Here is a 21,524-nt window from a genome sequence, read left to right as displayed (position 1 = left end):
TGCATATTGATTGATTTAAAACTGCAGACCTAAGGGAGGAGAAGAAAGCAAAGGCTGCCTGAAAAGCTTGTGAAGTAGCTCATAGCAGAACATTATGATGTTTGTGTTGATTTAGTTGTACCCTGGAGCAACGAGAGATTATTAATATTACTGTTTGAGTTTCCTCAGGTATCTGCATATGGGATATGGTTTAATGATAAGGAAAATTCCAGCCCTGGTGTGTGTGGTTAACTTTTATTGTAGTGGTGCCAACTTGCTGTCTTCTTCATCCACAGTTTATTCTAAATAAAAATTTTGTATTTGGTGAATACCCACAAGTGGATGACAGTGTTCAAATTGTTTAAAAAATATGATCTGTGGCTGGGTAATATTTTAAAGTATGTTATTGCATGCTTTTCTTATCTGTATGCTTTGACATTTTCCTTCCTCAGGCAAGACACATGGCAGGGCCTCAGGGAAGATATGAAGCAAGGCCAAGGGCACTATTCAAAAGTTTGGGATTCTTAACTCTCTCCTTATCAGTACGCTGAATACACCTCATCCCCAAAACTTAAGCTCTAGATAGAATTTCTATACCTGATTGAGACGATAGAAGTGATATAGGGAGTGTGAAAAAAAGTAAGTTTAGTATGAAAAAAATGCACAAAGAAAAAGCAATCTCCCTGTAAGGCCAAAAAGAGATTTATTGTGGCTATGCACAGTGGAGAGGTGTGTGACTCTGGGCAATTTTAATCATTCTTTAGGAACAGTGCAAAAGGAATAGCTGCATGGTCATTACTCTAGAAAAATTGGATCATTGGTCTGTTTGCGTGCATGACACTAAAGCTACTAAGGCCCTGATGGCAGGGACAGTGGATGTCTTGTAGTAACATGTTTGCAGCTGTGTAATCTCAGCATCCAGAGAGCCCCCACTTCACTTCTTGTCTACAATAAGCTCCCCTGTGTCTTAGTACAGTTTAGGACTCTAAATCACTGGTATGACTAAAGAAAAAAGAAAGGGTGAGCAGAGGAGATAACAAAATAGAATTAAGATTATGATCCTAAGGATCCAGTGGTCAGATCTTAAGTTGAGCTACTAAAAAGAAATGACCATTTCTTATATACATACCTTCGTAAAAGGTGGTTCAAAAATGCTCTGGGAACTGGGTGCACTGGCTTTCAGTGGGAGGCCAAAATGGGAAGATTGCTTGAAGCTAAGAGTTTGAGACCAGCCTGAGCAACATAGCGAGAACGCATCCCTACAAAAAGTAAATTTTAACAAACTTAGCTGGGTGTGTTTGTGTGTAGGTATAGTCCCAGCTACTGGGCTTAGGTGGAAGGATCACTCGAGCCCAGGAGTTTGAGGCTGCAGTGAGCTATAATGATGCTATTTCACTCCAATCTGAGTGACAGAATGATACTCTGTCTCTAAAAAACTTAACAAACAAAAGATATGATGCAGATATGATGCATACTTGCATGCACAGTATGTTAATGAGTGGCTAGAGAATTAATTTCCAATTTTAAATGCTTTTGTCATCTGGATGAAGTACTTCTTTACTGTTCTTTAGGCAAATAAATGTTGATTATTTTCAGATGCTAAAGTTGAGCTTCAGAATCATGTCAACATTCCTTCAATAATTCAGTCTTTTTAAAATGAAAGCAACATTAAGAAATAGCTCCATAGTATTCCATGGTGTATGGGTATCATATTTTCTTTATCCAATCTGTCATTGGTGGTCATTTAGGTTGATTCCGTGTCTGCTATTGTGTACAGTCCTGCAGTGAACATTCATGTGCTGTGTCTTTATGGTAGAATAGTTTATATTCTCACTTTCAAGTAAGTGGGAGCTAAATGATGAGAACCCATGGACACAAAGAAGGACACAGACAATAGGACCTACTTGAGGGTGGAGGGTGGGAGGAGGGAAGAAAAGCAGAAAAAATAACTATTGGGTACTAAGCGCAATACCTGGTAATACCTGGGTGATGAAATAATCTGTACAAAAAAACCCCGTGACACAAGTACACCTATATAACAATCATGCATATGTACTCCTGAACCTAAAAAAGGGTAAAAAAAAATAAAAAGAAACAGCTCCAAATAGAGTCATGCTGCAGAGTGTCCTGTTGTCTATGGGAAATTATACCTGCATGAAGTTCACATAATAGATAAATCAAATCAATCTGTTAATTGTTTGATCAGTCTAGGACATAGCCATATATGGCACTTTAAATTTTGATTAGTTTTTTCTATCTTTTCATACTATGAATTTGAGAAGGTGAAATGATTGGGGTGGAGTGAAGAAGAGGTCAAAATTAAAAGAAGTCAAAGAGGGCAACGCTAAAAGACTGAAGCATTTCTCAAATTTAATATGTTTCTTTTCCAAATCAGGGAGTCTTAAAGTTCCTTTTGTATAAATTGGATTTTATTGTCATGTATAATCTGATGGTTTTGTTGCCTAGCCCTTTCCTTGTACAACTGTCAATATCATCATTATCTCATTATGCTTTATAAAGTTGCTACTCTTTTTTTTTCAAACTATTGTGACTTAATAATTATCCATATTGTGTGTGTGTGTGTGTATAAAACTGTAGACATATTTTAATAATATTTTTTTTAGTACCAATTGACTACAAATATCTTCACACATCAGAGTATTTTTAAAAACACATTTTAATAATGGTAAAATATTAAATGAATTACCTTAGACTTTGAAATCTGACACTTTGAATCTGAAACTTTATCTCTGTATGGTAAAATTAGTTGATATAGGTATAGTACTTAGAAAAGTAACCTTAAGTCCTGCTAAGTGTTATGTAAATGTGTACTATAACCATTTTTTAATTATTTTTCAACTTTTTATTTTGAAATAACTTTAGACTCATGGAAAAGTTGCAGAAACAGAGAATACCCATATACCCTCTACTTAATTTGTCCTAATGTTAACATCTTATATAACTAGGATACAATTATTGAAACTAGGGGAGATATAATTACCAATAGAAAGTCAATGGCTTTTGGTGTTAAAACACAAGCTATCTCATTCCACCTCATTGATTGTATAGTTTTAATATCTCCTATATATTGTGTGTCCAAGCTTCTTATCTTCAAATTAGAAACTGGAGTGGCATTTCTTTGTTTACTTGGACCCCAACTAGATAATAGCTGCAATGTAATTAACTCTTTAGACAGAAACTTAACATATGACCTTACTTTCTAAAAGTTAGGCAAATAAAGCAGGACACAGAAAAGCCTGAGCCCAATTTAATCGCTTTTATTTGACTATTTCCTAAACTACATATTAGGCTGTTTTAGATAACTGTATACTGACTATATTTTCTACCATATTAATCAAGCATCTATTATTATAGGCCAGTCTGATAATAGAAAAAATATAAGATTTAATCTTCCCTCTTAATGAGACTACAGCCTAGTGGATTGTCAAATGATTTCTCAAGATCGATTTGTGTGTAGGGTCAAATGTGAACCTGTCCATGGATCACAGGCGAGAAGGAAGTACCCTCATCTGCATTGTGCAGATACAGAAACAGTCTGAAAACAAATACTTTTTCAATGTTCATATATTGAATGGAAAGCCTCGTGTCTCCAATAAGCATCTCACTTGGACATTCGTTAACTATATAGCTGAAAAAGTTACTTTATATAAATCAAATAGCTTTAAGACTATGTTTTATTCCCACAATCCTTTTAGAGGGACATGAGTGAGAATCATCATGCAGGACTTGCTTAATGTGAACTAAGATAATAAATCAAAATTAAAACAATTGATGGGACACTGAAATTTATTAAAATGAATCTATGTATAAGATTATAGAGAAAATGTCATTAAAGTAAATAGCAAAGTTTGTTGCAAAAGAAAAAAAAATGGTAGGAAATCAACCAGTAATTTTCTTGCAAGTTTGTTTTTTCTCATCATTTTAATAGCCCTGCTGAGTGAAATGTTTTTATTCTCCATCTGGAATAGGACTTGTAAAAGCATATAAATGTATATGGTGTGAATTGAAGCTTATATTTTTGAAGATATAGATAAGTATGTTTAGGGTGGAGTAAAAAGTGTAGTTGAATTTTTACTAATAACAGGTTATGATCTTAAAGAATATATGTTATAAATGAAAGGCTTGCTTCTATGGAATATCAGAGTAAAACAGGAGAAAGGCTTATCACAGGATTGAAGAAAGACTTGGCTCTTGGCTGGGATCAATTTCTGATATAATGAATGATTTTCAAATTTTTAATTAAGAATGAGACAAGTGTAATTTTATTGTGTAACTAATGTCAGATGAAAAGGAAAATGAAATCAATATCAGAATATTAAGAATTTAGGGCTTAAGACACTGATAATATATTAACATTGATACAAAAAAAACAAATAACACACTGATTATCTGCTTCCAAAAAATAAATAAAAGCTAAATGATCTCTGGAAGATAGATATAAATGGGGCTCTTACAACCAAAATAAAACACAGCAAGCACACTAAAAAACACAATAAATCATCACCAACGTGAACTTGATAAAAGTCACAAGTTTTTTATACATACATTCTCAGTTAGTGTAAGCGAATTAATTGTTTTCTCAAGGTATCTTAATAACTTTTATCCTCATGTTTCACTCCTCGAACATTGAAAGGGTTTGGTCAAATTCAAAGTCAAAGCTGATGAACTGAGAAGCAATGACATACACTCAGCTGAAGGAGAATTTTATATCGGCTGCAAGAAATCTTAGAAATTTTGTTACTAAACAGAGCCAAAAAGCCAGCATTATAGAATCCTCATTTTGGGGGTTATTTTTCTCATTTCAATTAATTATCTAAAAGCACAATCAACTGAACAGTTTTCCTTTGGAAATCCTTTCTCTATGGCAATGCACCACAAAGCAGACAGTTTAACTAGATAATTTTATTAGGATGTAATTAACACTTGGAGCCCAAAAAAGCATCCAACCCATCTTTTTATTTAGATCAAGTGAAGAAACGCCACATAATGTTTCCATAGCAAGGTTCTGACAGCCAGAGAAGCGTTGACAGGCACTGTCCTCTGGTGATAAGAAATTACAGTATAAAGATATATTTAAAATCCCTATGTTTGAATGAAATTAAATTTTGTTGTACAAAAATCCACAGCCCGTCCCTTTCAAAAACAGCTTAAAAAGCTGTGGGTCTTTTACCCAAAGTTTTAGAAGTGAATATAAAGGAAAAAGGCTTCTTTATAAGTTCTCTGTAAAATATTGCTCTGAAAGTGTTCGTGAGACTAAGAATCACATTTTAGATATAAATGACAGTCTGTTTTGTTATAACTGCACTAATTTTGCTTTAGATTTGAGGTTTGAATTTATCTTTCTGAATAGTCCAGAAATTGATAAAGCAGAAATTCAAAATTAATTTGGTAAGACCAAACAGTTTGGATATGTAGATAATTCAGTTAATACAAACATAACACACAATGCATTCTTTATCAGCTTTAAAAAAAGTTTTATTTGGTAAAATGTGTTCTATATCTATTGAAGGCATTTTTTTAAATCTATTCTCCATAAAGTAGGTAAAGGGACTGAGAATAAATCAATGGGCCTCATGGAGAAATGTAGATGGAGACCATAAAAATTTAGTAGAGTTAAAAATATTCACTATTCTTTGATTCATGTGAAATATTCTAAAACTTCCAGTCATATTGCTTATGCTATGGTTAAATGATGGTGTTCACTCTAAAATTCCTATTGAAACCCAATTCCCAGTGCAACAATATTAAGAGGCATGGCCTTTGGAGGAAGTGGTTATGTCATGAGGGCTTCCCCCATCTTGGAAGCAGAGAGAGCAGCCTTCACGAGACAAGAAACATAATAGCACCCTGATGTTGAACTTCCCAGCCTTCAGAAATGTGAGAAATAAATTTCTATTATTTATTTTGATACTTTGTGAAAGCAGCACAGACGACAACAGAAATTGGTACTGAGAAGTGAGAGTATTGCTGTAACAAATACCTGAAAATGTACAAGCATCTTTACAACTGGGTAATGAGTAGAGGCTGGAACAGTTTTGAAGAGAATGCTGAAAAAAGCCTTCAGAAAAAGCCACAAAAAAAGCCTGCATTGCCATGTATGAAGCATTAAAGAAAATTCTGGTGAGGGCTTAAAAGAGAGCTGTAGAGAAAGCATTAGTCTTAGAGATTATAGATGTAGTCATTAACAGAAAGTTGGTAGAAGTATGAAGAGTAAAAGCCATTCTGGTGAGGTCTTAGACAGAAATATGAAATATCTTATTGGAAATTGGAGGGTCCCAGGGTACCCATGGGAACTTGGGGATCACTTGCCATGGCTGCCTCAAGTCTCTTTCAATGTAGCTCTCCTTGGCCGCCACGGTTGTGGCTCAAGAATGCCCAAATGTGACTCAGGCCTCTATTCCAGAGGGTACAAGCAGTAAGTCTTGTTGGCATCCACAAGGTGCCAACTCTGCAGGTGTGCAGAGTGCAAGAGTTGTGGGGGCATGACTTTCTCCACCAGGATTTTGAAAGTTACTCAGTGAGCCTCAAGGCCCAGGCAGAGATCTGTCACAAAAGTGGGGCAACCTTATAGTGTTCCCCCAGGACAATGTCTAGCAGAGCCATGGTTGCGGCCACTGCAGAGAGCCTCAATTATAGCAATGCTTAGTGGAACCATGGTGTCAAGGTTTTCCGTAAGAACCCTGACCTGTAAGGTCCCCAATGTGCCATGCCAGCCTTGGTGAGCTGCGGGCACCTGACTCCAACTCCTGACATATGTGCAGTGGCTGTATCCAACAAATCCATGAGAGCAGGGCCACTAGGAGCCTTGGGTTTCCAACCCATGCCTCAGTCTGTCTGGAAGATTAGACATGGGGATGAAGATTATTCTCAAGCATTAAGATAAGATTTAATGTTGCTTTCTCTGTTGGGTTTTGAACTTACTTGGTACCTGTTGCCCTTTGCTTCTTGCCTATTTCTCTCTCTGTCTTTTTTTTTGGTATGGTAGTGTTGAACATGTTTAGAAAATGTATGTCATTTGATCACAGTTAGACAGCTAGTAATTGACTTGACCATAGTTTTGTGTCTGATGAAGTCTTCACACATGCACACATGTACACACACACACACAGAGTCTGCACAACTGTCCTTCATTATTTGTGATTTCACTTTTCATGGTTTCAGTTACCTGAGGTTAACTGTGGTCCAAAAATATTACATAGAAAATTCTAGAAATAAAAAATTTGTAGGTTATGAATTGCACACAATTTTGAGTAGCATGATTCAATCCTGTGACATCCTGTTCATTCTGCTCAAAATTATTCCTTTGTCCAGCGTATCCAGGTTGTCTATACTACTTGCCTATTAGTCACTTAGGAGCCACCTCGGTTATCAAATCAACTATCCCAATATCACAGCCCCTGTGTTCAAGTAACCCTTATTTTACTGAATTTTCATATTTTATTATTAGTGATTGTTAAACTTTTACTCTGCCTAACTTATAAATTACACTTTATCATAGGTTTATATGTATAGGAAAAATATAGGATGTATAGGGTTCAGTACTATTTGCAGTTTCAAGCATCAACTAAGGGTTTTGGAATTTATTCCTCCCAAATAAGTGGGGACTACTTTATATTCTGAAACATGCATTGGGAAATGACTAAAGTAACTGGCATTCAATGACAATCAAAGAACAAATTGTCTATTACCTTCTCCTATCTTCCCTTTCAATTCTTCTCAGCTTTGCTTTCACCTTATTCTCCAAATATATGAATAATACATTGTAAGGTGTTAAATGAAAAATATTACTGACAATGATGTCCAGTATGGGTCAATATGAACATAAATCCACAGATATGCAGAATACATGCTTCATTCTTTCTTCCTAACAATTATGAACCAAAAAGCATACATAATTTTCTGGTGAACATGAAGCAGTACACATGGGAGCATCATGTATTCTCTCATTTGTCCTGTCAAAAATATGAATTAGGGCTAAGGATAAAAGTAGGCCTTAGAGAAAATGCAAAGAACATGACAAACATGCTCCCTACGCTCACAGGTTCCTACTATTATAACATTTGTAAAGTGCACCAGTTATTACACATGTAGCATAACAAAAACAAAGTTAAAAATCTCCAGGAGGAACATAAGCATCTTAGCTTCTCTGGGAATACAGGGAGCGCTTCCCTGAGGAAAGGAGGATTGAAATTCAAAATTTTAGAATAATAAAGAGCATTACAAGAGAAGCATGGAAGGAAGAGTGTGCCAGACAAAAAAGACAGCTTGGGGAGTAAATGGAGGAGTTAATAAAAGAAGGCAACTGCAGCCTAGGTAGCTCCAGGAGAATGGCAAGCCATACAACATTAGAGGAAGGCCAGAACCAAGCAATACCATTTTTTTAACTATGCAAATATTTTGAGAACGGGAGTCCACCGAAAGCTTGTAAGCAGTGATTAGAACGACTGATTCATACTCCAGTTGCTGAGTACAACAGGAGACAAGCAAGGATGGAAACAGGGAGATCATTTAGATTGATACTGACACTCCCAACCAGAAAAGGTGATACTTGGAACTATAGCAAGACAATGTTAAAGGAGGCTGTAGAAGATGGCTCAGATATGATTACATTACTGAAGATGAGAAGAGGGAATAGATGTGGGTCACTCCTAAGATTCTGACTGCAGTGATTAGGTAGATTGTGGTGAAACTTATTGAATGTGGGAATGCTGGAGGAGGAGGAGTTTTGTGAAATGGTTAAGTACACTTTATGATATGTATGTGAGTCTTTTAGAAGGTGATTAGGTGGAGCCCTTATGGATTAGATTAAAGCCCTTATTAAAGGGCTCAAGGGGGTGAATTCACTTTTCTTTTTGCCTTTCTGTCCTTTCTACAGTGTAAGGATACAGTGTTCATCACCCTAGGAAGATACAGCGCCAAGGTATGATCTTAGAAGCAGAGAGCAGTCCTCACCAGACACCAAATCTGCCTGGGCCTTGATTTGGACTTCCCAGCCTCCAGAACAGTGATAAATAAATTTTGTTGTTTATATATCATCACTCTCCAGTATTTTGTGACAGCAGCATGAATGGAATGAATTTGGAATTTATCCAAATTTGTTAGAATGATATTTCACAGCTGTCAGTCACAGTTATGGATACAGACAATTGGCTAAGCACTGGAAGTCTGCCAGCTCATACAGTACCCTTATATTCCCGGTGAAGTAAGAGAGATGATAAATCTAAACATAAATTATTACTTTATATGTGCCTGATAAATTCATAAAGCATTCTTTGGTAAATTCCATGTGAGTCTCACTCCAAGGATAGGCACCTTTTTTATGGGATCTCTTTGGCTCAAAAGAGTTGTATTATAGGTATACTTTCCTGCTAAGGAGAAACCCCTAAAGATCAATTATCTTTCGTATTCAAAAATTGTTCTAATGATAATGCAGATATGACGGGAAGTTGGCAAGGCATTTTGTTTATTGTTGGCTCGTATATACTTCTGTGGCGGGAGTACTTTCTGGAAGTGCTCAGATTTCCCCTTTTTAAGAGTAGCTCTAACTGACCCAGCATGGGAAACAGAAGAGTATTCTGACATTAGTTTTCCCAGAACAAAGTGAAATCAGCACTGTGTTAGATAGAGCCTAAGGGAATGACCCAAGGGCAGATCTCATGGAAGCCCTGACAGGACCTATGCCATCAGCTTCAGATGCTGCCTTTGATAATCTGATGAATGTTATGAAGGTGTGTAGTTTTTCATATTTTCTAGATACAGCATTATTTATAAGCTGATAACCGTTGTTTAGACATTGACTGTTCAAAATTACATGTTATCAAGTAAATTGCTTTGTTCTTTTTTAATAATGGTTCTCAATGCTGGCTGTGCATGAGAACCATTGAAAGAATTGCTTAAAATATACAGGTATCCAGAAGTCATCTCTGAAAAGTGTAGCTCAGTGTGACTGAGGTAAGGTGTGTGTGGTGGTTAATATTCAGTGTCAACTTGATTGGATTGAAAGATGTAAAGTATTGTTCCTGGGTATGTCCATGAGGCTGTTGCCTAAGGAGATTAACATTGGAGTCAGTGGACTGAGAGAGGCAGACCCACCCTCAATATGGGTAGGCACATCTAATCAAAAACTGTCAGCATGCCTAGAATAAAGCAAGCAGAAGAAGGTGGAATGACGTGACTTACTGAGACTTCAGGCCTTCATCTTTCTCCCGTGCTGGATGCTTCCTGCCCTAGAACATCAGACTCCAAATTCTTCAGCTTTTGGACTCTTGGACTTACATCCAGTGGTTTGCCAGGTGCTCTCAGGCCTTTGGTCACAGACTGAAGGCTGCATTGTTGCCTTCCCTACTTTTGAAGTTTTGGTAGTCAGACTGACTTCCTTGCTCCTCAGCTTGCAGATGGCCTATCTTGGGACTCGGTAGTCCAAGAAGTGTAAGGAACAAAAGGCCCAGGACTATGTATTTTTCGTGTTTCACAAGAGTTTCAGATGCTGCCTGGGAGCGTATTCATATTTCTGGCTGAGAGTCACTAAATGCTACCAAAGCACTTGGCTAATATCTCGTGATAGTTTCTTGGTGGCTGTATCAGTGGCAGAAGTCCTCAGGAGAACGATCTTTTTACACATTTCAAGACTGCAGAGAAATACTTCCAATACTGAAAATAAAAGTAACTTTTGGCTATAAAAATGGCTCATACCCATCCCTTTGAGGCAAGGTAATAAATCTCTATGAATTTGTCCCTGAGGAAATACTTTCATTTTCAGAGCACTTTGCCATTTTTATAATGGGGGAAAGAGCAATAAAATGCTTGTGGCAAAACAGCAATTCAGAGCTGTACTTACTGACTTCTTGTGAATGAAAGTTGACGGTGTCGGTGAAAATTGTCCTTCCCCTTTGGACACCAAAGAAGGAATAATGTTTTCATATTCTTTTCTATTAAGTGCAGTAAAGATATTTCAGCTTTGGGAAAGAGAAATATGCAAAGTCTTAATATATTCATGTACCTATTTTGTCATTTTAATAGACTAATGACAAAGTTTATATTTAGTGAGAAAATCCCTTCCCTTTTTTGTCATTCCTAAGAATGTTGGGTATGAATCCTTCATCACATGGAAACTCAAGTAATACTGATTCACTTCTAAGAGATAATATCTACATAATTTTTAGATACACTTGTAACTGTGAACAAGTTATTTAAACTCCATCTCAGCTTCCTTATTTGGGAAACTAGGGTATTTGGTGATATTTTCAAATTGTAACATTTAGCATGCTGTATTCCAGGGTGCAGCAAACTACAGCCCCCAGACCATAGCCACTGACCATCTTCTTTCTTGTAAATAAAAAGTTTTATTGAAACCCACACTCATTCATTGATACATTGTTTATAGCTGACTCTGCTTTACAACAGCAGGGCATAGTAGTTGTGACAGAGACCTTAGGACCCACAAAGTCTGAAATATTTGTGATATAGTCCTTAGAAAAAGTTTGCCAAGTCTCATTTTATACTATTGGTTACATTACATCCAATTGAAAATTGCTTTAACTGTAATGGATTAATTATTTCACATATCCAGATATAGGTGGTTCCTTAAATGATGATTAGTAATTAAGGAGGCTGGACTTTCTTTTAATTCTTACATACATAGGGTTGACCTTGCATTCATTTCCCACATCCTTCTCTGAGATTCTTCAAGTCACGTGCCTTCTAGTGCTGCCCATAAACCGGAAAGCCTCCTTGGAGTCATTTAAGCTTCAAACGGTGAACTTGCCTCACCCAAAGGATATTCCCTTAGTAATGAAAAGGTAAGCAAACAAGTCATATTTATACTTTTTTTCATAAAACAAATGAGGTCTGAATATTTCAAAATTCTAATTTTGTTTCTAAAAGTTTGTAGAACACTTACCATGATTTTATTCAAAAATAAATTTTTGCATCTCAGGCAGCCAAGGATATTTTCCTGGTTTCTCCTTGGGTCAAGATAAGTTTTACTTATTTTTCTACTTTCATTGCATTAATTTAGGAAAGAAAGAGTATTTTATTAACAAATAGTTGTTTGGTTATATGATTTTCTCTTTGAAACTAACATAATTTTTCAGGTTAATTTTCATGAATGATGTAAGTAAATTAAAACTAAGATTCTGCCCAAAGCTGCCATAAGTAGAAAGTACTTTTAAATCAAAAACAATTACTTATCTATGGCTGATAACAGATTTTATTAGATTACTCCAAATATTTTATGTTAGAATTGAGAAAGATTAACAAATGCACACTTTCAGCAAGAAAGTAAAGCAAATTATATTTCCAAATGTAAAATTTTATGTCTACATCTATTTTGATAAAGTAAATTAAATAGAAATATCATATTATTAAACTTGTTGATTGGCATATACAGTGTATCCTTTAGCTTTACTCAACTTAAATTTTAATAGATAGAACACAATAATTTCATATCTTATACAACAATTTCTCTATACAAATGTGTTGATATATAAATACATATTTAAATAATATTCATATACAGTCTTTATCTGTATATATTTTGGCTGAATGTCTTCGATTAATAGATCAATCTTTAAGAACCAACTAAAGACCAATGAACTGAATTAATAAAATATGCATATATACATAATTAGGAGAACCATGGCCTACTGGTTAAGAGCAAGGGCTTTGAAGATTTATTTCACATCTATTTGTTAGCCATGCAGTCTTCTAAATTTCAGTTCTTTTATTTGCAAAATTGGATAATAAAAGTGACTATATTCAGTTGTTTTAATAATTGCAAGCATAAATGTGTATAAAGCACTTTGAATGATACCTAGCATATAGTAGGTATTCCATAAAAGTAGATTAATATCACTGTCTTTAATAGTATTAATATCATCATTATTATAATTCCATGTTGAAGAAGCAAAGAATAAAACAAGTACTAGCCAGACTTCGAGGTAACAGAAACTATAAAATGTTTGTTAAAAAGCATAAAACTGTAAGATAAATAATGTGATTAAAAATGGGCAAGAAATCTGAGTGGAAAGTTCTCAAAAGAAGAAGTACAAACAGCAAACAGGCATATGACAACGTGTTCAGCATCATCGATCATCAGAGAAATGCAAATCACAACTATAGTGAGAGATCATCTCACTCCAGTTAAAGTAGCTTTTGTCTAAAAAAACAGGCAACAGCAAATGCTGGCAAAGGTGTGGAGAAAAAGGAACACTTGTACCCTGTTGGTGGGAATGTAAATTAGTACAGCCACTGTGGAGAACAATCTGGCGGCTCCTCAAATAACTAAAAATAGAGTTACTATATGACCTGCAATCCCACTGCTAGATATATACGTAAAAAAAAAAAAAAAAAATCAGTATATTGAAGAAAGAGCTGCACTCCTATGTGTACTGCAGCATTATTCACAATAGCCAAGATTTGGAATCAACCTAAGTGTTCATCAACAGATGAAAGGGTAAAAACAATGTGGTACCTATACACAATGGAGTACTATTCAGCCATAAAAAAGAGTAAGATCCTGTCATTTGAGACATGGATGGAACTGGAGGACATTATGTTCGATGAAATAAGCCAGCCACAGAAACACAAACTTTGCATGTTCTCACTTATTTGTGGGAGCTAAAAATTAAAACAACTGAACTCGTGGAGATAAAGAGTAGAATGATGGTTACCAGAGGCTGGAAAGGGTAGTGGGGATGGGGGGCGGTAGGAGTGGTTAATGGGTACAAAATTACAGTCAGATAGAATGAATAAGATCTAGTACTTGATAGCACAACACAGTTACTACAGTCACCAATAATTTATTGTATATTTTAAAATAAAAATAATGTAATTGGATAGTTTGTAACACAGAGAAAGGATAAATGCTCGAGGTGATGGATACCTTATTTTCCCTGATGTGATTACTATGCATTGTATGCCTGTATCAAAATATTTCATGTACCCCATGTATATATACACTTACTATGTACCCACTAAAATTTTATACACCTACTAATATATACACCTACTATGTACCCACAAATATTTCAAAAACCATAGAAACCAATATAAGAAGCATATTTTTATAAAAACATAACATATTAATGCATCTTATTAGATGCAAGTATGTATTAGATGCAAGTATGTATTTACATATGTATTAATGTACTGGTATATTATATATTTGTGTGTGTCTGTGTGTATATATGTATATATCTTATATATAATACCAGCATATTATTATAGTAGTACATACATAGATATATGTGTAATATACACATACATATATATACAAGTTCACTATCATAACAGTACAAATGTTCTTTCTCTTTGCTTGAGGTCAATATGTAATAAAAACACAAAGATGAATTTACCAGCTAAATAGATAGAGCCGTGGATAGAATTACCATGAACACAGCACAAGGAGATAGCAATAAAAAAGAGTGGGTAAGAGATATGGGGAATAAAGTGAGATTTAGCATGTCTAGTATGATTTCCATTATAAGTAGATAGGGAGAGTTAGGGTAATGTGATGGAGAGAAATAATTCGAAAAAAAGACTGAGATGATGAATGAATGAAAGGCTGAAATAATGAAATAAAATGAATCTTCTATTCAATAATTATACCAACTGTGATAAAAAGTTAAGACATACAAAGGAATATATTAAAGAACCTAAATTGAATAGAGGTACAAGTAACAGCATAGATACACTGCCAAAGCCTGCTGTTGAGCTAAAACAACATGATATGTCCAAAGGGTTTGTGTAATGTTGACTCTATTTAGATAAAGTTAAAACCATAGAAAACAATTTTTTTGAATATAAACAATAAATAAAAGAAAAAACTCCATCTTTGTTCATACGGTGTATGAATATGAATGTGTTATGAAAGTTTAAAACAATTTTGGAAATAATACACAATGGATTTAGTAAGGTTGAAACCAATATGAGATTTAAACTGTATCTCAAATATTTTGTCTTTAAATAAATTATAAAAAAAAACCGAGGCCAATATAGTAAAATATTGACATCTGCTAATTGATAGTGTTTGGTGCATAAGAGTGTGTTATATTCTTTTCTATACATTTAAAGTATTTCACATTTAAAAAAATGTCGAGCTCTGAGAAGATTTAGGATTTTAGAAATGATCATTCTTAAGAAAAAAATCCTGTGAGAAATTCATCATTAATCAGGTGATTAACTCAGAACTTTGGAAACAGGAATTTTTTTTTCTTTTCAAAAGACCCAAACAAACTGGACTATAAGGAATGTATCTAATCTCTCAGAAAATTAAGGAGCTATGTCCGTCTTGCCAGGAACTGAAACTGGTTCCAGAAAGTCTAAGAATTTCGGTGCTGATACATACTCCACTAAGGGTCATTTCAAGACATATTTATAAACCATACGCTCCAAATTCAACCTTTACCAGCACAATTATAAAATGATTTAATGTGAGGAGTCTATTAATAGTTTTCTTAGGAATTAAAAATGTCTTCACTGAAAACACAAATGTTAAAGTTGAAGCAATGAAAACAACCACATGCAAACTAAATGATGCAAAATCATGCAAATGTCCTTTCTCTATGCTTCAGGTCAATCATTTGTTTTTACAAGAACAGGACAAAAAATGGGAGCTCCTATAATAACAGGACAAAAATGGGCACTCCTTTTGTATAGGTAATGATTGCACTATGTTTTTAGTTTGCAACGCAGTTAAGGTTCAATGATAAAAGCAATTTTACAGGGGTAAGGGTTATATAGAATATCACAGACAGGCGAGGCAGGTCTCTTCTGCTTTCATTCCTCTGTGTTGCTTTTGTGCTGATACAACAGGACCTTTCTAGAAGCAGGGGGAGTGAGAACTGCACTTCTAGTGGTGTCATCTTTAGGTCAGGATATTAGGCTAAGGTCCCTTCTTGATTCTGGTGACTGATGGAAGGAGGTTATCGAGTTTTAAAAATCTTTCAGCATTACAGCCAACACAGTCTGTTTGTTAGTAGCACGGTGTAAAATGTAGATGATGGAAATTAACTCTCTGCATCTTTGTTGTGTTCTTTTTTAAAATAGTTTTTACAATTATATCCACACATCTATATCCACTGAATAAAATTATAATGTACTCAAATATCTATACTTATATCTAAAAGTTACAATTACATCACTCAGGAATATTAACATGCTGTTTACTTATGTATTTACACATATTATTTTCAAAATACAAATTTACTCATATTTCACATGTAATTTTGTAATTTTTAAAATTATTTTGCCTAAAAATATATTGTTAATGATTTTCTAGATAAATACATATTTATCTATTTTTAACTGCTTACTACCATTTCTGTTTCCATTGTATTTTAAGGTTTGGGGGCTCTGAACAGTTTTGTACACATATTCTGCATGTGGAATAATGTGGAATTGTAGCATCCTATGAAAGAAGCCTGTGAAGAAATAAAGCAAAGTACTCCTCAGTGACAGAACTTCTTTACTCTGACCTTGAGGAACTGATCTGAGAACCAAATTTCAATCATATTCTTTTTTAGAAAATATTACTCCAAACTTATTCCTGTACAAATGAATCCCAAACAAAAGTTACCAGTTTTAAATTAATAAGACAATGTTATGCAGCTATATTTTCTATAGCCCATAAATGCATGGCAATTGGAAGAATGGGCTCTTTAATTAAAAAGATGACAATGATGATAATCAGTATTATCATCATTATGAGAAATACTGCTACTACCATTTAAAATACTAAGCCTGAGTTAACAGACTGTGAACTTAGTGAAATTAGTATTGAAATGACATGTTGTGAATTTTACTCAAATATATAAACTTAATGCCTTCATTACACAATCTTTGTTGATGTTATTAACAAATAATATAATCAAAAGATTACATTTGAGATGATTGACTATTTATGGCTATGAATATTTTGTGAAAAATAACAAATATCTCTTACAGAGCTACTTCTCCCATATGCCATTATTCCTAGTATTGGGGTCATGTAAATAGCTACAAAACTTCAGCATTGTAGCATGAATATGTTATAGAAATAAAAATTAGTGCTAAGTATATTTTCCCTAACTCTTGCAGAATTTCTCTATCTATCTATCTATCTATCTATCCATCTATCATCTATCTATCTTAGATAATATTTAACTCGCTGAATGTATGTATCTTTTTACATGTAAAATGAAGACTTCCTGACGTTATCAGATTGCTCTAAAAGCTGATACTCACGAGTTGTCTTAAGGAAGCTCTTCTGAGGCAAGATGTGAGGGTTACTGAAGAGGAATTTTATTAATAATTACTTTTATTAAAAGAATAAACAAAAGCAGTGCTATCATAAGGTACTTTTTTCCTTGCTACTGAAGCCATGCAAGAGTGATGTGAGGAATAAAGGCTGTTGAGCAATCTTCACCCAAGTAGGAATGACGGCCCAGATCAACAGTGTTCTGGAGAATACCATACTCTTATGTACTGTATTTTCAATTACAATATATGGTATAGCTGGAAAGACAACATAATTATTAATTACAAAATCCTCTTCCCCAGGCTTTCAGAAATAAAACATGAACTATAGGGAGTATGCTTATGGATTCTGATCCAGTATTCATGAATATCAGCTACTCTCAACCTAAAATGAATGAGAAAAAAAAGAAATAATAGCTCTGTAGTTATAAATCAGCCTTAACATAAATTCCTGTCTCACTAAAAGGTCGAAATACTTCTTATGAAAGTTGATAATCAGAAACAATTTGCGATGAGTTGTTCCTGGTTTAATGTTTTACCACTTGAAAATGAAACATGCTTAAAATCAAGCAACTATGGAATTTAAAAATTGTTTGGAGTTTCTAGTGATTTCAGTAATGTTTATTGAGCACCTACTATATGCTAGGTGCTGTTTTAGGTATTGAAGACACTGTAGTGAACACGAAAAAAATGCAGACCCTATTCTCTTGGAGCTAGCATTGAAGATAGAGTTAAAATAAATTTTAAAAATTAAAGAAATAAAAATACAATAAGTGCTGTGAAAAGAATAAGTTATATAAGAGAAAATGAAGAAAGAATGGTACATAATATGTGGTTGATAACTATTTTCTGAGATAGTATACATAAATGATCTCAGCTAAGATCCAAAGGAGAAAACAGTAGGCCTGTAGTTATCTGGGGAAGTATATTTCATACAAATGAAATAATGGGCTACACCAACTCTGAGGGAGGAGTCAGCTTAGCAAGTTTGAGAAAAAAAAAAAAAAAAGCTGGTATGCCCAGGGATGAGGTCAGAGTAGATAAGGGAGTATGAAGCCTATATGCTATATACAAAAGCTCAGATTTTATTTTTACAGAAAGAGGAAGGCTCTGAGGATTTTTAAGTAAGAGAGAAACACCATCTGATTCATGTTTTGAGTAGATGACACTGGCCACGCGAGGTAAGTAAAATCAGAGGGAACACAAGGGAGCTGATATCACAAGCCTCTGGTAGAAAATGAGGTTCAGAATTGGAAACAACGTTCACATGGGGCCTTACAATTCATTTTAAAAACTTTTTACTTTCAGTCTAATGAAACTGAAAGCTATTGGAAAGTTTTTAAGAGAGAAACTATAGGTCGGGCCAGGTGACTCAGGCCTGTAATCCTTGCACTTTGGGAGGCGGAGGTGGGTGGATTGCCTGAGCTCAGGAATTCGAGACTAGCCTGGGCAACACAGTGAAACCCTGTTTCTACTGAAAATACAAAAAAATTAGCTGGGCTTGGTGGCGTGTGCCTGTAATCCTGGCTACCTGGGAGGCTGAGACAGGAGAATCGCTTGAACCTGGGAGGCAGAGGTTGCAGTGAGCTGAGATCGCGCCACTACACTCCAGCCTGGGTGACAGAGCGAAACTCCATCTCAAAAAGAAAAGAGGAACTATAGATTTTGTGGTTTTTAAAGGCTCACTGCCATGTAGAGAGTAGGCTGAAGGGGCTACACAGGGAGACCTGCTAGGAAGCTACTGCAGCATGCAGGTGAAAGTGGAGTTAAAAATGGGAGTACTTAGAAGCCACTTGATTCCACGTATATTTTGGAATTAGAGACAAGAGGATTGCCTGAGAAATTAGATGGAAGATGTAAAAACTAGAGGTGTGTCAAGAATGACTTCTAGGTTACTTGACTTGGGCAACTGGAAGGATGGAATAATCATCAACAGAAAGGAGAAAGGTCATGGGTAAAGCAGGTTTGTGTAGAATGTTAGGAGTTACATTTTATTTGTGTTTAAGACATGTGCCTTAATTACCATGTGCATGGTGTTTTGCTCATGAAATTGACAAATAAGAGAAAATAGTTCGAGTAGGCTAGTTATGGCCCTGAGTCATATTGCTTTACTGGGTTTAGTATAATAAAATAGAGCAGATTTCACCATAAATATAGAGCCTCTTCCATGATTGTAATCAGTTGCCTGAATATTGATTATATTTAGTTTCTTATGTCAAAAATGTGTATATATGCATCCTGAGTGATTTAGTAACTTGATTTCTAAAATACTGAAATTTAATAGCCATAGCCTGTGAAATAAAATTTATATCTACCAATGTTGTGCATATGGTGAATATAGCAAAATTAGTCATTTATTCACTATCAATGTATATGCAAAATCACATTACAATTTTCTCTATGATGTCTAATGAATGACCTTAATATTCTAAGGCATTTCATTGTGTGCCTAGCATTGACTTTCTATTTTATATATTTTTATATATTCAAACAATATAAGTAGTTTGAATGCAGATAATGATTTTCACTGGGGAGGGGAATATTCAAATACGAATAAGTGCTTTAAAGGAATGAAATTAAAATCTTTGGAATCAATGCATCAAGGAATGAAATTGAAATATTGATTTGCCTTAGATTTGCAAGTTGAGCTTCAATCATTATTCTTGAAACAAATCATTCACAGTATGATTTATCATTATAGTGATATGCACTGTCAGTATTGTTCCCCTTACTCTGCCATAAAATATTTCTACACAGACCTAATGCTTGTTAAATTATACATGAATATTCCTTTTGACTTCCTGTTTTATTAGATATGGAGATGATTCAATTATAACATATTAGCTTGGAGCGAAGCAGCCATATGGTGCACATTCTACCTTGAGATAAGTAATTCTGGCCAACATGTTAATTTATGTTTTTCTACATATACTCTCTACTTAAAATCCATCTATTAGATAAACAAACTTCAAGTAACATATAGAAATCTATTGACTGGGTTAAGTTCAGTTCAGCCAAGTAAAATGTCAGAAAATTTAATTAAAGCTTATCTACAACAATGCTGTCAAGTGAGAAAAACAGGATCCCAGAACCTCACAAAACAGAAGTTCTGATGAGATTGGCGGTTCTTCTTTTTTTTTTTTTTCATGACTTTTGGATATTCTAAACACAGTTTTCTGTGTCTTTTCTACAAAGATCAAGCACAGAATGGCATGATAAAAATGAAAGAGAATTAATAGTGATTACAACTTATGGATCTGAAAGGGTTCCATTCATTGTTTCAGCACACTTGATTTACGCACTTCAGAACGGAGAACATTGAGTAGGCATAGTCTGTATATTTCTATTTATGTTATGCTTATTGCCATGGATTAAACTTAAGAAGATCTTTAAGGTCACAAACATTTTATGACTTATATTACATCAGAGGGAGATAGAGAAAGTAAAATTATCTTCACAAAGACAAACGACAAAGCCTTCAATGCCGTAGTTTTTCAATTTGCTCTGCTTATTCTCTCCAGGTTTATCTTCACAAGTTCATTTGAACTCTTTCCACCACATGATCTATGAACACTGGAATGTTTATCTTCACTACATAGAGGGGCACTATGTAATTATTGACTTGAAATAAAAGGGTTCCCCCCGTTTTTTGTTTTTTGTTTTTTCTGAGACAAGGTCTCCGGGCTGGAGTGCAGTGGCCCTTGGTCTTAAGAAATCCTCCTGTCTCCTGAATAACTGGGAGTACAGGCAGGTACCATCATGTCTGTCTAATTTCTTATTGTATTTTTTGTAAAGACAGAGTCTCATGATGTCACCCAGGCTGGTCTCAAACTCCCGGACTCCCAAAGTGCTGGGATTACAGGTGTGAACCACCAAGTGTGGCCAAGTTCTAATTTTTTAATGCTTTATTTTTGTTCAAGGTGGCCTTATATAAACCATGTGCTCCCTATAATCTTCTGATATTTCCCATTAATAAAAAAATATTTCAGCCCAGATTGTGATTTTATTCACTGTTATTTATGCAAAGTATTTCCTTCAACTTCCCCTCTTCTGTTTTACCTGATGAATTATTTGCTTTATTTTATTTACATGTGTTTTATCAGCTTGATGGAAGTATAGCAGAAAAATAAAAATTGTATGTATTTATGAAGTACAATGTGATGTAGTGATATATGTTTACACTGTGAAATAATTGGTACAACCAAACTTCTTAACATATTTATCACCTCACATAGTTACCTTTTCTGTGTGTGTGGTAACAATACTTAAGATCTACTCTATCAGCAAAT

This window comes from Pan troglodytes, chromosome 2 (assembly GCF_028858775.2).
Source record: "Pan troglodytes isolate AG18354 chromosome 2, NHGRI_mPanTro3-v2.0_pri, whole genome shotgun sequence".
Lineage (NCBI taxonomy): Eukaryota > Metazoa > Chordata > Mammalia > Primates > Hominidae > Pan > Pan troglodytes.
The sequence above is the reverse complement of the archived record's forward strand: the minus strand, read 5'-3'. Positions refer to the sequence as shown.